Source organism: Mustela putorius, unplaced genomic scaffold (assembly GCF_011764305.1).
Source record: "Mustela putorius furo isolate JIRA1106 unplaced genomic scaffold, ASM1176430v1.1 tig00537248_pilon_pilon_pilon, whole genome shotgun sequence".
Classification (NCBI taxonomy): Eukaryota; Metazoa; Chordata; class Mammalia; order Carnivora; family Mustelidae; genus Mustela; species Mustela putorius.
Window position 1 is genome coordinate 12,127,661 of NW_025422387.1, and position 19,222 is coordinate 12,146,882.

At 37.2% G+C, this 19,222-nt stretch overlaps 1 protein-coding gene across 2 annotated transcripts in view; it reads right to left on the bottom strand.

Moving 5' to 3' along the window:
• The window catches only part of TAOK3 (TAO kinase 3), a 182,679-nt gene that overhangs the window by 90,404 nt on the left and 73,053 nt on the right, over positions 1–19,222 (bottom strand). For both annotated transcript variants that reach the window (XM_004753331.3, XM_004753332.3), the window contains exon 2: positions 9,887–9,989. The gene's annotated coding sequence lies outside the window, so the exon portion shown is untranslated. The remainder of the gene's footprint in view (positions 1–9,886; positions 9,990–19,222) is intronic.

Here is a 19,222-nt window from a genome sequence, read left to right on the forward strand (position 1 = left end):
ACTCAGGTCATGATCTCAGGTTCTTGGGATCCAGTTCCGCATTGGGCTCCTTGCTTGGCACGGGCCTGTTTCCCCCCACCCCTGCCTGCTGCTCTGCCTACTTGTGATCTCTCGCTCTCTGCCAAATAAATAAATAAATAAATAAATAAATGGACATTATTTTGACATGCTTACATATTGGCTTTTAACAGTTATACTTAATTGATATAGATCCCTTTTTATTTTTTGAATACTGAAATATTAATTAACTTTCATCCATTTTTTTTTATTGTAAATATACCCCTACCATGAGAATCAATCATTTCAAACTGAAAATATCACAGGATAGTTTGTGTTTCCTCCTTGACCAATCAGATATGTACGCTAGAAATGTAGTTATTAGCCAATAAAATTGTGTTTTAAAAAATGTGAGACGGGGGACCTGGGTGGCTCAGTTGTTAAGCCTCTGCCTTTGGCTCAGGTCATGATCCCAGGATCCTGGGATCGAGCCCCACATTGGGCTCCCTGCTCATCGAGAAGCCTGCTTCTCCCTCTCCCACTCCCCCTGCTTGTGTTCCTGCTCTTGCTGTCTCTCTCTCTCTACCAAATAAATAAATAAAATCTTAAAAAAAATAATAAATAAAAATGTGAGACAACAGTCCTCATTCAAGGAGAAGAGAAAAAGAGGATTGTTAATAAAGAAGCACAAGCAGTCAGTTCTAAGAAGCATTTTTCTCCTGTGACATGATAGCTTTAGGTGACTATGTACATTACTTCACATGGTTAGTCTAGTTAAATCATTAGCAGGTCAGCAGCCTACCTATCCCTCTATCCAGGCAATTCTTTGCTTGACTCAACAAATATTTATTGAATCCCTACTATTTGCTAGGCATGTACTGGGTTTTGGTTGGTTCCAGGTACAATGGGATGTGGTCCCTGTTTTTAAAGGGCTTAGAGTCTAATGGGGGAATAAGCATTACACCATACTGATACAAATAACAAAATGGTTATAAATGACTGTTATGATGAAAAAGCAAAAAATTTAATAGAAGATACAATAGGGTGGTCTGGTCTATTTTTTCTTAGATATGAAAAAGCATGCCTTTTAGGAAAAATAAAAATTGTTCATTCAATATGGATGTATGGAAGGGTTGGAAGGCAAAAATATAAAGCTGGTGTTAAGCCAAGGGAAATCACAACAGGCCTTTTAGACCATATTAAGAAATGGACTTTATCTTGAGGGTAGTGGGGAGCCATCAAAGGTTTCAAATGAGAAAAAGGGATTCCCCTGCAACACCATACTTGTAATCCTAGGCATTCATCCTGACAATCCATGAATACTGATAACCAAGTATAAAGTCAATATATTAATACTACTGAAAAAGTAACTCAAATTTAGTTGTCAGTCAAGTGACTAAAATTACACAACTAACATTCAAAAAGTGTTATTGCCTTCATTGCTTACGTTTAAGAACAGAAAAGAGAAATGATGTATCAAAGATATGCCTTTTCAAGACTATGTCTCCCCCCCAAAAAAGCAGAATCTGAGCTGTCTTTAGGAAAAACAAAAAGACCTGTGAACTAAATTTTGGGAGCTAAAATCTCTTCTTTTTTTTTAATTTTTATTTTTATTTGACAGAGAGAGAAATCACAAGTAGGCCGAAGTAGGCAAAGAGGCAGGCAGAGAGAGAGAGAGAGAGAGAAGCAGGCTCCCTGCTGAGCAGAGAGCCCGATGTGGGACTCGATCCCAGGACCCTGAGATCATGACCTGAGCCGAAGGCAGAGGCTTAACCCACTGAGCCACCCAAGTGCCCCCAAGAGCTAAAATCTTTTCAATCATTAAAATTTATTCTAAACATTTAAATGTTTTGGTTTCAGTGTAAAGAAAGCTAAGTACTATGGATGATCATTTGGAAGAAACACATAGATCACTATGTCATACTCTAGACTAAAATGATCTCAAAAGAAATGATTACTTAAATATAAAAAATGACACCATAAAAACTTCTAAAATAAATTTCAGGTGGATCTTTAGTTATTAAGCAAGACACCAGAGGCAAAAGTCATAAACTAAAATCAGTAAGTCTGACTATATACAAATAATACATAATGAATGGACTTCTGCTTTCAGCCAAGATGGAGTAATAGTGATGGGTTTATTATCTGCCACCAGAAACAACTAACATCACAAGAAAGAAAATAGACCAAAATTCTTCATAAACATAGATGCAAAAACTGATAACAAATTTACAGCAAATAAATCCAATAATATATAAATATATAAATAATATATAAATTATGAGTAGATGGGATTTGTCTCAGGAATGCAAGGTTGGTTTAACACTCAAAAATCAAGCAATGTAATTCACCAAATCAACAATCTGAAAAAAAAAAAAAAAAAAAAGCCAAATCATCATCTCTAAAGATGCAGAAAAATCATTTAACAAAATCCAGAATTCAAACCTAACAAAAATTCTAACAGAAGGTAATATCCCTAAACTGATAAAGGAAATCTATGAAACATTTACAGCTAATATCAAAAATAATGGTCAAGGACGAAATGATTTCCTCCTAAGATCCGGAATGTGGCAAGGAAGTCTGCTCTCAGCTCTTCCCTTCAACATTGTGCTGGATGGTCTATAAGTGCAATAAGGCGAGAAAAAAATAAATTAGAGACATCAAGATCAGAAAGTAATAAGTTAGACTTTTACTGACAAACAACATAACCACCATGCAGAAAATTCAATGCAATCTACAATAAGCTACTAGAATTAATAACTGAGTTAATCAAAGTGGCAGAACACAAGATCAAGATCAATGTATAAAACTCAACTGTATTTTTATACATGAACAATGGAAATCAAAACTTTGAAACATTACAATAGCATAAAAATATGAAATACTTAGGGATAAATCTGACAAAGAACGTGTAAGACCTATACACTGAGAATTACAAAATAATGGTGAAAGGAATTAGAGACAGAATGAAGAGAGATAACTGTGGTTATAGGTCGGAAGAATCAATATTGATTTTTCTTTACAAAAAGAAATTGAGAAGCTGATTCTAAAATGCATAGAAGAGGAGAGAGGAATCAAAAATGGCAGAGGAGTAGGAGACCTTAGTTTCACCTGGTCCCAGGAATTCAGTTAGATAGCTACTAAATCATTTTGAACACCTGCGAACTCAATCAGAGAGCTAAGAAAAGAGCTGCAACTCCACAAATACAAAAGCAACCACTTTTTCCAAAGTAGGAGGTATGGAGAAGTGAATCTAAAGTAATATATGGGAAGATAAACTGAGGGGGGAAGGAGCCTCCATAAGCTACTGGAAAGTGTTAAAGCAGCGTAGCACAAAATCTTTTAGAAGTCTGCTCCAGTGAGGAATGTTGCTAGGCGGCTAAGCAAGGGGCAGAACCCTTGCTGTGGTCTCAGGATCTGGGGGTCACAGGAAGACCAGGGTACCTGAGTGAGGTGGAGCTCCCAGACAATAGATCAGGGAGCTGCAATCAGGGAGCCCAGGAACCACAGCATGATTGGGCAACTGCTCCCCAAGCTGGGGCCCAGCAAGTGGCAGAACTGCTGAGACCACCCCCTCTTCTTCCCCTGGGTAGGAGTGGTGTGGGAACACACTGCAAGAGTCTACAGGGTTTGGAGACTCGAAATGGGGTCATGTGCCTAAGACAGAAACCATTGGTTACAGGCTGGGAGAGCACAAAGTGTGGCCGGAGACCAGGGAGACAGCAGTGACTGACTGCTTTGCTCTGAGGGTGCACTGAGGAGTGGGACCCCGAGTTTTAGGCTCTGGGCCCAGAGACTGGGAGGCCGCCATTTTCATTCTCATCCTCTAAAGCTGCACAGAAAGCCTTCAGGGAAAAGCCACACAGAGCAAACCAGAACTGATTATTTAGCCTGGCTCCATGGCAAGGGCAGTGCAATTCTGCCTGGGGCAAAGACACTTGAGAATCAATGCAATAGGCCCCTCCTGCAGAAGACCAGCAAGAACATCCAGCCAAGACCAAGTTTACTGATCAAAGAGAACTGCAAAACTATAGCACTAGGGGAATATAGCATATAGAATTCACGGCTTCCCCCCATGATTTTTAGTCTTGCAATTTTATTTTTAAAATTTTTCCTCTCCTTTTTCAACCAATTTCCTATTTTAGGAACTCCTTTTTAAAAATGTTTTAATTTTCATTTTTGCAGTTATATTCTATCCCTTTCTTGTATTTAATTTTATTTTTGTATATATATGTTTTTCTTTAAAATTTTGAGATGGAGTTTCTTTTAACATACCAAAATACACCCAAAATCTAGTGTATGGATCTGTTCTATTCACCTGCCTAATCATATGCTCTCTTTCTTTTTTTTTTTGGTTTTGTTTTTTGTTACAATCTTTTAAAATTTTCATCTTTACAGTTACATTCTATCCTTTCAATGCATTTATTTCTATTTTTGTATATATGTAAGCTTTTCTCTAGAATTTTGAGATGTAGTTTCCCCTAACAAACTCACCAAAATATACTCGAGATAGTGTATTATGTAATATATCTGTATATATATATATATATATCTGTATATATCCCTTCCTTCATTGTTGTTGTTTATCTCTGCTGTTTTTTTGTCTTTTAATTTTATTTTTACAGTTATATTCTATCCTTTCATTATATTTAATTTTATTTTTGTACACATATAATTTTTACTTTCTTTATAATTTTGGGATCTAGTTTTTTTAACAAACTGACCAACACACACACAAGATCCAACGTATTGCTCTATTCTGTTCATCTGTCTGATTATATTCCTTTTTTTTTTTTTAATTTAAAAAAAATTTCATTTTATTTTTTTTTCTTCTCAGTTTCAGGTCTCTTCTGATTTGTTTAGTTTATATTTCTCTGGGGTTGTTGTTGCCATTTTAGTATTTTGTTCTCTTGTCATCTTTTCTACTCTGGTCAGAATGACAAGACAGAGAAACACATCAAAAAAGAGAACAAGAGGCAGTACTGACTGCCAGGGACCGAATCAGCATGGACAAAATAAGATATTAGAATTAGAATTCAGAATACTGATTATAGTCACATGATACAGAAGAAAGATAAATTGGGTCAATCCCATTTACAACTGCTCCTAAAGTCATAAGGTGTCTAGGAATAAACCTAACCAAAGAGGTAAAGGATCTCTACTCAGAAAACTACAGAACATTCATGAAAGAAATTAACACAAAGCAATGGAAAAAATGTTCCATGCTCATGGATTGGAAGAACAAATATTGTTAAAATGTCTATGCTACCTGGAGCAATCAACACATTCATGGAAATCCCTGTCAAAATACCATCCACTTTCTTCACAGAGCTGGAACAAATAATTCTAAGATTTGTATGGAACCAGAAAAGACCCCAAATAACCAGAGGAATGTTGAAAAAGAAAATCAAAACTGGTGGCATCACAATTATGGACTTCAAGCTCTATTACAAAGCTGTAATCATCAAGACGATATGGTATTGGCACAAAAACACACACATAGATCAATGGAACATATTAGAGAAGCTAGAAATAGATCTTTTAGCTCTATGGTCAACTAAACCTTGACAAAGCAGAAAAGGATATGCAATGGGGAAAAAGTCTCTTCAATAAATGGTGTTGGGAAAATTGGACAGCCATATGCAGAAGAATGAAACTGTAACATTTCCTTACACTATACACAAAGATAATCTCAAAATGAGTGAAGGACCTATATGTGAGACAGGAATCCATCAAAATCCTAGAGGAGAACACAGGCAGCAACCTCTTTGACCTCAGCAACAGCAACTTCTTATTAGACATGTCTCCAAAAGTAGGGAAATAAAGGCAAAAGTGAACGGTAGGGACTTCATCAAGATAAAAAGCCTTTGCACAGCAAAGGAAATAGTCAACAAAACCAAAAGAGAACCAACAGGATGGGAGAAGATATTTGGAAATGACATATCAGATAAAGGGCTAGTATCCAAAAATCTATAAAGAACTTATCAAACTCAATACTCCAAGAATAATCCAATAAAGAAATGGACAGAAGATATGAACAGATACCTCTCAAAAGAAGACATACAAATGGCCAACAGAGACATGAAAAATTGCTGACTTGGCACCAGGGAAATAGAAATCAAAACTACAGTGAGATACCACCTCACACCAGTCAGAATGGATAAAATTAACAAGTCAGGAAATGACAGATGTTGGCAAGGCTGTGGAGAAAGGGGAACCCTCTTTCACCGCTGGTGGGAATGCAAGCTGCTACAGGCACTCTGGAAAACAGTATGGAGCTTCCTCAAAAAGTTGAAAACAGAGCCATTCCACTCTTCGGTATTTACCCAAGAAAAATGAAAGCATATGTCCGTTCAAAGCCCTGTACACAAATGTTAATGGCAGCTTTATTTTTAATAGCCCAAATTGGAAACAACCCAAATGCCCATCAAGAAAGGAACAGATAAACAATCTGTGGTACATGCAGACAATGGAATGCATTTCAGCAATAAAATGGACTACTGACACATGCCACAACATGGATGAATCTCAAAATAATTGTGTTGAGTGAAAAGAAGACAGACCCTGCCAAGAAAAAGAGTACATACTTTATGACTTCATTTCTATAAGATTCTAGGAAATGAAGTAACAGAAAGAAACATCAGTGGTTGCCTGGGGATTGGGCTGAGTGAGAAGAGGTTGGAGGGATTCAAAATGGGGTATCAAGAAGCATTTGGCAGTGCTGGATATACACACAGATATACATTATGGCAAAACATATTTTCATTAAATATGTCTAGATTATTGTATGTCAGTTATAGATCAGTAAGTTTGGTTTGCAATGATGCAGTAAACAAAACTGAAAGGCAAATAAAGTAGGAATGATGCAAAGTGTGTGCTGGTTAAAAGTTGTTCTTATCAGACATGTGACTATAAAACACTGATGAAACAGACTGAAGATGACACAAAAAATGGAAAGATATTCTATGCTCATGGGTTGGAAGATGTCCATACCTGCCCAAAGCAATCTACAGATTTCATGCAATTCGTATCAAAATACCAACAGCAGGGGTGCCTGGGTGGCTCAGTCAGTTAAGCGTCTGCTTTCAGCTCAGGTCATGATCCTAGGGTTTGGGGATTGAGCCCCATGCGGCGCTCCCTGCTTCTTCCTTTCCCTCTACTCTCTCCCTGCTTGTGCTCTCTCTCACTCAAATAAATAAATAAAAATCTTAAAAAAAACTACCAACAACATGTTTCACAGAACTAGAATAATACTAAAATTTGTATGGAATCACGGAAGACCCTGACTAGCCAAAATAATCTTGAGAAAGAAAAGCAAAGTTAGAGGTATCACAATCTCAGATTTCAAGATATATTACACAAAGCTGTCATAATAAAAACTGAATGGTACTGCCATGAAAATTGACACAGAGATCAATAAAACAGGACAGAGAGCCCAGGAATATGGCCAATTAATCTAGAGTGAAAGAGGCAAGAATATACAATGGGGGAAAAGACAGTCTCTTCAACAAATGCTGGGAATACTGGTCAGCTAAATGCAAAAGAAACTGGTGGGCTTTCACACCATACACAGAAATAAACTCAAAATGGATTAAAGACCTAAATGTGAGACCCCAAACCATAAAGCTCCTAGAAGAAAACATAGGCACTACTTCCTTTGACATTATCCATAAAAACATTTTTCTCAATATGCCTCCTCGGATAAGAAAAACAAAAGCAAAATTAAACTACTAGGACTACACTAAAATAAAAAGCTTTTCAACAGAGAAGGAAACCAGCAACACAATGACAACACAGCCTATTGAATGGGAGAGGATATTTGCAAATAATATATCTAATAAGGGGTTAATATCCAAATATATAAAGAACTTACAGGACTCACACCCCTAAAACCCAAATAATCTGATTAAAAATGGAGAACCTGAATCAACATTTTTCCGAAGAAGACATCTAGACTGCCAACATACAGGAAAAAATGCTCAATATCATTCATCATCAGGGAAATCCAATCAAAACCACAATAAGATATCACTTTACACTTGTCAGAATGGCTTAAATCACAAACACAAGAAATAACAAGTATTGGCGAGAATGTAGATAAAAAGGAACCCTCATGCATTGTTGGTAGGAATGCAAATTGGTGCGACCTCTGTGGAAAACAGTATAGTGTTTCCTCAAGAAACTAAAAATAGAATCAGTAATTCTATTACTGGGTATTTACCCAGAGAAAATGAAAACACTAATTTGAAAAGATATACGCACCCTTATGTTTACTGTAATGTTATTTACAATAGCCAAGATATGGGAGCAACCGAAGTGTCTATCTATGGATGAATGGATAAAGAAAATGTGGTGTGTACACACACACACACACACACACACACACACACACACAGAGGCACGATGGAATGTTACTCAGCCATGAAAAAGAATGAGATCTTGCCATTCACAACAACACGGATGGACCTAGAGGATATGACGCTAAATGCAGTAAGTTAGAGAAAGACAAAAAAACAATATGATTTCACGATGTGGAATTTAAAAAACAAATGAAGAAGGGAAAAAAGACAAAAAATATTGTTTTTTAAAAAGACTTTATTTATTTGAAACAGAGAAAGAGACAGAATACACGTGGGGGGGTTGGCGCACAGAGGGAGGAGGAGAGAAGCGGATTCCCTGAGGAACAGGGAGCCCAATGCAGGGCTCGATTTCAAGACTCAGATCATGACCTGAGCCGAAGGCAGACATTTAACTAACTGAACCACACAGGTGTCCCCCAAAAAACATTCTTAAATACAAAGTACAAACTAGTAGTTGTTGCCATAGGGGAGGAGGGTGGGGGCAGGGGTGAAATAGATAAATGGAAGGGGTTAAGAGTACACTTATCTTGATGAACACTGAGTAACGTATAGAATTGCTCAATCATTATACTGTACATCTGAAACTAATGTAACATTGTATGCTGATTATACTTAAATGAAAACATATACATCAGACAAGTGAACACATACATATACATACATCTGCTCACACAAAGGACACATATAGAAAAAGAATATAGCAGTGGCTATTAAGAATATGAAACATAAACAGTTACATTAGTAATCAAAGAAGTAAAAACTAAAATAATGAGACACCTCATTTCACCTACCAAACTGACAAAATAATAGAGAAAAGATACAGTTTTCAGTAAGGCCATAAGGAAACAAGTCATCTTTATACATTGCCAGAAGAACAGAATGGGTACATTCTTCGACCAGGTAATATCCTTCTAGGAATTTATATAAGGCAATGTCTTTTTTGTTTTGTTTTAGCAAAAGAGGCAGGACATAAGTAGGTAGAACATAAAGAGGGATGAGACCATGAAGATGGGAAACATGGCTTCTTTCATCTCTGAGTTTGGATTTCTTTACAGGCTTGTTTTATCTGAAGTAGGTGTTGTGATTTCAGGTAACTTAGATTTCCTTCTTTTTGCTTATATGTATTTTCTAAATTTTCTGCAAAGCCTATTACTTCTGTAATTAGAGGAAAAGTGGTGTGAAAAATTTTATGTTCCTTCAAAGTCTAATTACAAAGCACTACAACAAAAAAAGGCAATATGTATTTCCAGAAAATAATTTGAGAAAAGGAATCAAGAAACTTTAGGTAAGCGCATTTCTTTTAACCAAGTATTTTTCCAATTTGTAAGCTGTGACTGAAAATAATGAAAATCTTATAGGGAAAGAATTTGAAACTAAAAAGTTTTTATAAAAGAATTTTATCCCAATTTTATTAATATTTTCACTTCCCCTTTTTTCTTACAAATATAATAAAATTATAGAAAAATCAGAAGACATAATCTCTTCCCATTTTGTAGGAGAAAGCTTTGTCACAGATCTATGAACAATACCTTTTTGTGAAAGGCACAAAATATACTGTATTGCTCAGATTCATCTTAGATGCAAACTCTTTGTCCTCTTTTAAAACTTCAGTCTTCTGCATTTATGGTGCACCTATGGATAAAGAAGAATAAAATATTTAATTATAAAAGCAAAATTAAAGAAGCCACAATTGATCATACGGTAGCTTTAAAATTTTACACATGTAATACTACAAAGTTAAAATCTTATCTTCATCTGTTTGTGAATGACAAATGTAAAAGGTAAGATCTGTACATCAAAGACTCTGGCTACACCCTCACAAGCAATACCAGGAAAACAAAAGTGTCCTTAAGGGAGAGAAAAATGAAGCGAGATGAAACGTGAGTGGGAGGCAAACCCTAGGAGAGACTTAATCTCAGGAAACAGACAGGGTTTGTTGGAGGGGAGGGGCGCTGGAGGGATGGAGTGGCTGGGTGATGGACACTGGAGAGGGTATGTGCTACGGTGAGTGCTGTGAACTGTGCAAGACTGATGAATCACAGACTGAAACAAATAATATATGTTAATAACAAAAATTTTTTTAAAAAGTGTCCTTGGATTTCAGAATCCATATTGAGACATCCACTGGTTTGAGTCCAGGGAAACTCAACAGAGTCTACCAGTAGACAGGACTCATCTGACAGTATGTAGTGATGTTACTGATCGTCAGTAAGGCTTACATTATGAATTGCTTTTGTCAGCATGATGACTTACATTGGCTCATATATCTGTCCATCCCTACGCTCTCCTATAACCAGTCCTCTTCATTTGGGGGGTGATGGTTATTCTTTATCATCTATTAAAGAAGTATATGACCAATGTAGAAAATCTGGGAACTAAATTAATATTATGAAGAAAAAATCTATAATCCTACCCAGGACAAGGTTCTTTAACAATTTGGCATACTCTTCTTCATGTTCATATTTATTTCCTCATGCCCATATTTCTTTTGTTACAGAGTAGAGATCATATATACATATAATTCCATAGTCTACCTCTTTTATCTAATTTTAGATTACAAGCATTTTTGCCATATTATCACTATTCACAAAGATCATTCTAATGATTGCTCAGTGTGTATCTCCCAGCATATATCTTCCTATTCAATCACAACTCCTTTTCCACAATTAGAAGCCAAGGCTGAATTCAACTCTTTAATTATTAAATATTACTGTGTTTGGAAGATCTTTGTGCATATTATTCATATACATTTTAGGGCTTTCTTTGTAATGATTTCTAGAACTAGAGTTATTCAGTTAAAGAATATAACAATTTTAAACATATAATATGAGTACTGAAATAATTTTTAGGTCACCTGACTGCTTTGGAGATGAAGGCCTTATAGAGGGGGGAAAAAACTAGCAAAAAGGTATTGACACACTTTCACATTTTTCCTGTTGAGGAATCCCCATCTCCTCTAATGTCTATACTTATAAACTAATCTATCTCATCATGTTTATTATTCCCTCTGATTCTAGGGCTGTGAAATGTTACATTAAGTGGTAGCTATTATTACCTGAATTTTATACTACATTTTACCTAACCATCAAACATCACACCAATCAATAACTCCCATGTCTGCATATCTTGTTAATCTAGCCTGACTATAGCTTCAATAAACTAAATAATTCTTTGAATGCTAGTTGCAAGATTTCTAAGAAAGTAATTTAAAAATAAGGCATTTACTAACATCCTCACGTCTTAATTTCAAATGCAAGAGGAATGATGCATTGCATTTGGACATGCTATGGACATGCATACTCAGTACTTTCTTTCCCTAAATACTTCTTCATTTTTACACAATTTTCTTAAAACGTATTCTCTATAGCTGCATAGTTCTATAAACATTCTAAAATAAACTGTGTGACTTCTAGGAATTAAATTTTCTTGGTTTTATCTTTTCCCCCTCCTTTGCTGGAAGATTGCACCTGCTACTGAGGCTGGAAAGTATCCTCTGACGTTTATCTGTTGCACCTAAGGGATGTTCTCTGCTTTCTTCCATTCCACAAGCTCCTTTCTTCCTTTATAAATGTCTCTTTCATTCCATAAAACTGTCTTTTCTTCCTTTTCCAAATTATGCCTCTTACAGTTTCGCTTCTTCTCTCTGATTTCTAAATGAAAGTTCCTCCAAGTATTTGCCTGGAAGCCCTGTGTGTGAGTGCAAGCTGCTCTCCTAACTTTCAGTGGTTTCCAGGAATGCTAAGGCATTAAACTGTACTGACATCCTTTCCAAGCTCCAGCCCCATATTTTCAAGTATCTTTTTGGCATCTCCCCTCTCTTATACCTTACATTAACTTTGACATTTCCCCAGCCCTTGTCTCAATTAATTCACAATTCTGTTTAAAATCTTTCTAGTTCTTTGCTTTTTCTACTTATGTTATCTCTTTCCTTTACTTCTACTTGGTCAGAGTCTAGGCTATCTTTTCTGGAATTCGTCCTTTTTTCTTTCTGGAGATTTTATTTATTTATTTGAAAGCAGAAAGAGAGAGAAGAAGTGTGTGGGGGGATGCAGAGGGAGAGGGAGAAGCAGCCTCCCTGCTGAGCAGGGAGCCCAATGCAGGGCTTGATCCCAAGCCTCTAGTATGATGACCTGAGCTGAAGGCAGCCACTAAACTGACTGAGCCACCCAGCCGCCCCTGGAATTCATCTTAAAAACACTATTATCATAATCATCTTCCTGAAGCAAAGGTGAGATAGCACATCTGTGCTCAAAATCCCTCAATGTCTCCCTATGGCCCATAGTATAAAGAGTATCTTTACCTAATATTCAAAACTGGCCTCAAACCACTACTCTAACCAAAATTCTTCAACTTCATAATCAGGAAAAATGAACTACTATACAGTTCCATTTTCATATCTTTATCTTTGCTTTTGCTGTTCCCTCTGACTGGAATATCCAAACTCCAACTATTCTCACAGTCCAGGAGAACACCACCTCTGGTAGAAGACCTACCATTTTCCCCCTTTGCTTCAGTTTTAAATACACATATTTATTAGTACTTTAACTGTATGACAAGGGCTTCTTTAGAGGAAGATACATTGTCTAAACCTAATTTTTTAAAAAAGATTTTATTTATTTATTTGACAGACAGATCACAAGTAGGCAGAGAGAGAGAGGGGGAAGCAGGTTCCCCGCTGAGTACAGAGACTGATGTGGGGCTCGATCCAAGGAGCCTAGGATCATGACCTGAGCTGAAGGCAGAGGCTTTAATCCACTGAGCCACCCAGCCGCCCTAAACCTATGTTCTGATTAATCATTCTATCCCATGACATCTTTTTCTAAAAAGCATGTTGGTTTTGTTTTGTTAGATATAATTCACATACAACTCACCCGTATAAAGGGTATAAGTCAATGGGATTTTTTTTGATTTTTAGAAAAGATTTTATTTATTTATTTGACAGAGAGAGAGAAAGCAAGAGCATGGGGGAACGGCAGGCAGAGGGGGAAGCAGGCCTTCCACTGAGCGGGGAGCCCCCCGCGGGGAGCGGGGTGATTCGAGGACCCTGGGGTCTTCACCTGAGCTGAAGGTGGACACTTAACTACCACCCAGGCACCTCTATAATTCAATGGTTTTTCACATATTCACCTGTAAATGCACTCATCACCATGGTCAATGTTAGAATATTTTCATCAGCACAAAAAGACGTCCTATACCCTTTAGCTATTATCCTACCACCCCACCATTCCTAAGCAACCACTAGTCTACTTCCTGTCTCTATAGATTTCCCTCTTCTGGACATTTCCTTTGAAGGGTCTTTGTGACTGGCTTCCTTCACTTGGCATGCTGTTTTGAAGGTTTATACGTGTGGTAGCATGAATCAGTATTTAATTTCTTTTACTGCTGAATAATACTCCGCATTATATAATATACCACGTGCTGTTTATCCACTTATAAGCTGATGGACATTTGAGGCTGTCTCTACCTTTTGGCTACTATGAATAATGCTATTATAATTGCTTGTTTTACAGTTTTTTGTGTGGCCCTAGGTTGTCTTATATACCTAAGAGTCAAATGGCTGGGCCCTCTGACATCTTTATATATAAGGTACGCTATAAAAATCTGCTGAAATCCCTTTTCCATCCCAGGCTTACTCTCAAAGCAATCTCTAAATTCATCCTTCCCTCAAAACATGAACGAGGACATTTTTCCTTCAAGAGGACTGCATTTTAAGAATTAACTAAAGATGAAATGATACACATGGAATTATTTTTCCCTCTTCCTTGACCTCCTGCAACCTCAGGTACTGCATTTATAGTAAGAACTGAGAACTGTGCCAAGAATGCAGTATTTCTGGTCTTGGGGCCTTGGGCCAATTGAACTATCCAGCCAGCTTAGAGGAGAAGATTTCATCAGAGATGTGCAACTGGAATAATTTTCTTCACTCTTTACTCCAAGAAATGGAAATCTTTCAACAATGATAATCAAATTAGTTTTCACAGACCTCCTAACTTAACATAAGGAAGAACGCTTGATAGAAAGCAGAAATATAAATATTTTTCATGATTTTCCTTTTCCCAGAAACTTTCAAGAAAGATGAGTCACAGAAGATTTTAGGTGACTTTCGGTGTTGTAGTCACACTACTTCAACAAAAAACCTGAAGACAACTGGTTTGAAAATCCCCAATATTTCAGCATTAGGGAGTAAGAATCACAATATTTCATATTGGAAAGATTTTAAAGCTCAGACATTTCAACTTTTTTTTTTTTTAACTGAATCGCAGAAAAGTTAAGTGTCAAATCACACCTACATAAGTAGCATTATCCCAAATTAAAATCCAGGTCTTCTGACTTCCTACTTCAGAAAACTTCCCTTCTGAATCAAGCCACCTAAGTCAGACTTCAAAACACGAAGAAGTTTTTCTATTTCGCTATATATTGGAGGGTGATCAAGAAAAGTTTAATCAAACATAAAATTGGACTTCTGTGTTATTATTGCTTCAAAATATTTTGTAACACTTGTGTATGTAGTGGTAGATTAAGTTCTTATGTACACTGAAGCATAAACAAATCTGGGAGTCTATTTAAGAAAAAATTTTTAATAAAATTCTCACACAGTAATAAATATTAGGGCCTCAGAAAGGGCTGGTGCAAACAAGGGGCTCTGAAGCTTTAACCTCACTGTAAATTAGTCCATGTAAATTCCTATTATTTCACTCATTATCTTGCTCCCAGAGGGTAGAGGCAGGTAAAATCTTCATTTTATGACAATGAAAAAATAAAGTACAAATAGATGACAGAACTGTTTCAAAGTCAGAACTAGTCCAGTTTTTCCTACCTTAACACAACTACCCATACAGACTTTGAAGAGAATTGTTTTTAAAGAAAGAAATAGAAAACTGTTTTGATTAGTTGCTGCCACTGTCTGGCATTAATATTTAACTGTTATTCTGAAGTAAGAAACCATTTTTATAGTACTTTCATTTTGAAAATAAAACTAGATGCGAGTTGCTTTTTATGTCACTACGATGATATAGCTCATTGTAATCACATTATCATAGCACTGGAGAACTGGAAAGGGACCCTACAGTCATCTAATTTCTACTCAGCAAATAATGCAGAAGGGGCTGGGGTTTACTGATTATCACAACAATGATAACTTTTAGTCTATTCCTGGGTCAACTGATGTTAAATATTATGAAGAAGACTATTTCGAGTCACCCTTTAAGACTTTACATGTGGGGGTGCCTGGGTGGCTCAGTCCTTAAGCGTCTGCCTTCGGCTCAGGTCATGATCCCAGGGACCTGGGATCAAGGCCCGCAACCAGCTTCCTACAGGAAGCCTGCTTCTCCCTCTCCCATTTCCCCTGCTTGTGTTCCCTCTCTTGTTATCTCTCTCTGTCAAATAAATAAAATCTTAAAAAAAAAAAAAAAAAAGACTTTACATTTGGAGCACCTGGGTGGCTTAGTCGGTTAAGCACCAGGTCTTGATTTCTACTCAGGTCATGATGTCAGTGTTGTGAAATCAAGCCCCGCATCGGGCTCCTTGCTTAGCATGGAGTCTGCTTGAGATTCTCTCTCCCTCTCTCGGTGCCTCTCCCCCAATTCATGTGCATGCTCTCTCTCGCAAAATAAACAGAATCTATATGCCCATTATTTTTGTTCCTTATGGATATTATTTTCCCCCTCCATTAAAAAAAAAATGGTTAGGTTGAGAAACAGTTGGGAAAGCAGAAGCTCCTTTGAATTTCATAAATTTAACACTGAAATTTTTGCTATGATACTGTGATATGAAGCTAGCAACTCAAAATCAATGATGCATCAATTTGGGGAAAAAATGGTACTGAACATAAGTTAAGAACAGTACAAAAATGGTGCTGATATGCCCACACAAATCCCCACTAGGGACACCTGGGTGGCTCAGTGGATCAAGCATCTCCCTCTGATTCAGGTCAAAGTCCTACATCCAGCTCCTTGCTCAGCCGGGAGTTTACTTCTCCCTCTGCCTGCCACTTCCCCTGCTTGTGCATTCTTTCTCTCAGACGAATAAATTAAAAAAAAAAAAAAAAAAAGAAGCACCTGGGTAGCTCAGTGGGTTAAGGCCTCTGTGTTTGGCTTGGGGCGTGATCTCAGGGTTCTGGGATCGAGCCCCACATCGGGCTCTCTGCTCGGCAGGGAACTTGCTTCTCCCCACACCCCACCTGCCTGTCTGCCTACTTGTGATCTGTCAAATAAATAAATAAAATCTTAAAAAAATAAAATCAAATAAAAAATTAAAAAAAAAGATTTGAGCAGGCTTTGAAGTCTTCCCTTTGCACTATATCTTAACCATGTGTATGGTATGAAAACTTTAAATAATTATAATACATAATGATAATTTGTTATCAAACAGTTTCTTAAGCTTGATTAATATTCCAATTCCTTATAAAAAATTCTTACAGGGCACCTGGGTGGCTCAGTGGGTTGAGCCTCTGTCTTCAGCTCTGGTCATGATCTCAGGGTCCTGGGATCGAGCCCCACATCGGGCTCTTGGCTCCACAGAGAGCCTGCTTCCTCCTCTCCCTCCCTGCCTGCCTCTCTTGCCTACTTGTAATCTCTGTCTGTCAAATAAATAAATGAAATCTTAAAAAAAAAAAAAAAGAAAATCATAAGGAGCAGAAAATATATTTATAATACTCAGCTGTATTGACTCAAAAAAATCTGCATATAAGTGGACCCACGCAGTTCAAGCTCATGTTGTTCAAGGGTCAACTGTACATGGTTTTGTTTTTAAGCTCTTTAAATTAATTCTCATGGAAGCTAAATGTGGGAATCACTGAGCTTATTTATTTATTTTAAAAGATTTTTACTTATTTGACAGACAGAGATCCTAAGCAGACAGAGAGGCAGGCAGAGACAGAGGGGGAAGCAGGCTCCCTGTTGGCAGAGAGCCGGATGTGGGGCTCGATCCCAGGACTCTGAGATCATGACCTGAGCCGAAGGCAGAGGCTTTAACTCACTGAGCCACCCAGGCGCCCCTGAGCTAATTTAAAGGAGAAAAAAAATCTATCTATAAAAATAATTCTTAATTATTTTTAACTAAAATTTAAAAAAATTTTTTTAATTATTTTAATTCCAGTATAGTTAACATATGGTATTACATTCATTTCAGTATAAAAATAATTCTTTTTTTTTTAAAGATTTTATTTATTTCTTTGACAGAGAGAGACACAGCGAGAGAGGGAAAACAAGCAGGGGGAGTGGGAGCGGCAGAAGCAGGCTTCCCGCCCAGCAAGGAGCCTGATGCGGGGCTCGATCCCAGGACCCCTGGATCATGACTTGAGCCGAAGGCAGACACTTAACAACTGAGCCACCCAGGTGCCCCTAAAATTAATTCTTAACCTTTTCCGTGACATTGACCTCTTTGGCAGGCTAGTGAAGCCTATGGACACCTTCTCAGATGATGTTTTAAGTGAAAGAAATTAACCACTTGGAATTACAAAGGAAAGCAGTTATACTGAAATAAAGTTATCAAAATATTTTTTAAAGATTTATTTATTTATTTGAGAAAGAGAGAGAACAAACAGAGGAGAGGAACAGAGGGAGAGGGAAAAGAAGACTCCGCACTGAGCAGGGAACCTGATGTGGGACTCTGGCCCAGGACCCTGATACCAGGACCTGAGCTGAAGGCAGATAATTAAACCACTGAGCCACCCAGGTGGCCCTAAAAGTTATCAAAATATTTTTTTAAAAAATTTGTGACACAGTAATAGGTATGTTTCCTTATTAATTCATTTAGCAATGAGAGCTAGTAGGGAGTCTAACAACTACAATAATTTCAAAGAGCAATGAACATAAATAATACTTTAAGATTTCTATAACTGTAATGTGTTATAAGACGTCAGTCTACTGGGGACTGATGACAGTCTCATATTACTTGTACTTGTGTGGTTTGTTGCCAACATTAATAAATTAGAAGTTAGTAAAAACAAAACCAAATGTTTTCTAACACATTCCTTGATGTACAGAAATTTGAGCACTGAAACCATTGTCCCTTCAAGATAACCAGTATAAATGGGTACTGCTGAGGAATTCTAAAGGGTTCCATTCTGTTTCCTATCAAGCTTCTCTAAGTTCTATGAATAGAAATTAATAGCAAGCTGTGTGGATTAAGTGAGATAACACATGTCAAGCATGTAGTAGATGCAGGAAGAGGTGCCAGATATGAATGTAATTCTTACTTGATCACATTCCTATAGCATGCATTGTTATTTGAAAAGTTGTAGGGAATTACTTGGCATTTCCCACTGTGGTTTCTTTGAACAGCGCTCACTCCTATACCTTTTGGCACTGGTAGTCCCATTTCAATAGAATTTCATCTTTTGTTCTGGAAGTTAGTTGAAATGCATTCATGATGCTGCTCCAGTGTAAGTACCAAAGATAATAGCCGTTATTAGGGGTTTTGGTTGCAAATAATAGAAGTCAACTCTGGCTAACTCAGGCCAGACATTTGTCTATAGGTGTTATATTGTGATTTGTAGTAAGAAATAGATAGTTGGTCTTCATCTGGGTTAGAAACCCTAAAAACCTTAGAATTTCCTAAGTGATAAGAGCAATAAAGGTAAAGAGTCTTTTTTCTTATTCCTAAGAAGCCCTTCTCAACCACACCTGAGTTTCTGTTAATGAAGTAGCTTTGGGAATGGGGCTGGTTATTGGAGGAATCAACCCTGATTAGAGGGTGGGAGTGGTCAGGCAGGCACACCTCCTGACCCGCGGGAGGAGTGTGGGGCTGGAGATGAAGAATTCAATCACCAATGGCATATGACTTAATCAGTCATGCTTATATAATGAAGCCTCCAAAAAACCCCAAAAAGATGGCGTCTGGAGAACTTCCATGTTGGTGAATGC